Here is a 1,701-nt window from a genome sequence, read left to right on the forward strand (position 1 = left end):
GTTGGCGCAGGATCGTGCTAGATCTCCCGAGATGCCTGAGCAGGCAGAGGCGAGTGCACCCCCAGTTGTAGAGCAGAGGGCCCGACCGGAGGCGAGTGCATCCCCAGATTTGAGTGCACAGTTGGCTGCCCTGACTGAGGTGACGAGACAGCAGGGGGAGCTATTGCAGAGGTTGTGTGAGAGGATAGCTCAGCCACCGAGTTCAGCACCGAGAGTACCAGAGTCGCCAGTGCCACCCCCGACTACTCCAGTGACCGCACCAGCTGCAGCAGTTCCTCCGTCGGCAGCAGTTCCAGTAGCGCCAGTTGCGCCTGCTAGGGGGCCAGTACCGTTGACTGAGGCCGAGCAGGAGCGGTGGACGGAGAGGTTAGCTCGTTTTCGTCGATTTGACCCACCGATCTTCGATGGCAGAGGCACTGAGGCCTGGATTGTTGAGGGATGGGTCAGTGCGATGGAGAAGTTATTCGAGGATCTGTTCGTTCCAGAGTGGGAGCAGGTACCTTTGGGAGTACACTGTCTGTCAGGTGATGCACATGATTGGTGGCGGAGAGCGAGGCGAGGCCAGGGACTGGTGGCGACACAGTTGAGGTGGGATGAGTTCTGTGGAATGCTGTATGGGATGTATTTCCCCAACAGCATGAAACAGAAGATCGAGGAGGACTTGAAGAGGATCCAGCAGGGCGAGCGGACAGTTCAGGAGTATGTTCGGGAGTTTACTAGGCTCCTGAACTGTGTTCCGTTCGTGGCCAGAGACGAGGCACATAGGGTCTACTTGTTTGAGCAGGGTTTGAGACCCGACCTTTTCAGGTTCGTTAGGGCGCAGAGGTCGAGGACTTTGGATGCATCCATTGAGCAGGCATTATGGGAGGAGAGATGAGAGGTGTCGCTGCGGGAGAGGGCCTAGGGCCCGGGACAGAGTCAGGACAGGAAGCGCCCAGCTCCAGACGACGGAGGTCAGTCGAATAGCAGGTGTCCGCCGAGGCCTCCACGATCGGGTTCACAGGGTCGTGGGTTCTCGGGGCGTCAGCGATCCAGAGACTCCCGTCAGAGGGGACAGCCAGAGAGGACGCCGCAGTGTGTGATATGCGGAGGACCACACTGGCCCAGACAGTGTGAGCAGAGGGAGGGCCGGTGCTACGGGTGTGGTCAGCCGGGACACATGAGGGCAGCTTGTCCTCGAGCAGTATCTCCAGCACCATCATCAGCTTCAGCTCTACCAGCACCTCAGCAGTCATTCAGAGCAGCACCGAGTTACCGCCAGGAGGATAGATCTTCCGTGCCGCGACAGGGTGAGCGGCGACAGCAGGCTCCGAGTGGCAGAGTCTATGTAGCACAGGTGGAGGACTCTACGGCAGCCGACCGAGTTGTGGCAGGTATCACTTTAATTTCCGACATTCGTACTCGTACTCTTTTTGATACTGGAGCCTCGCATTCTTTTGTTAGCTGAGCATTTGCATTGTTGCATGGTCTAGAGTTAGGGTCCTTGTCACAGACACGAGAGGTGCAGATCCCCGACCATGTCTTGCAGGTTACAGAGTGTTGTTGGTCCTGTCCGATGCAGTTAGACTCTTGGATCATGCCCGCAGACCTGTTGGTGTTAGGGCAGCTGCAGGACTTCGACGTTGTACTCGGTATGGATTGGCTGGCGCGGTAATATGCTACGATTGACTGTGGAGCGAGGACGGTGACGTTCCGCGAGCC

This window comes from Ananas comosus, linkage group 24 (assembly GCF_001540865.1).
Source record: "Ananas comosus cultivar F153 linkage group 24, ASM154086v1, whole genome shotgun sequence".
Taxonomy (NCBI): domain Eukaryota; kingdom Viridiplantae; phylum Streptophyta; class Magnoliopsida; order Poales; family Bromeliaceae; genus Ananas; species Ananas comosus.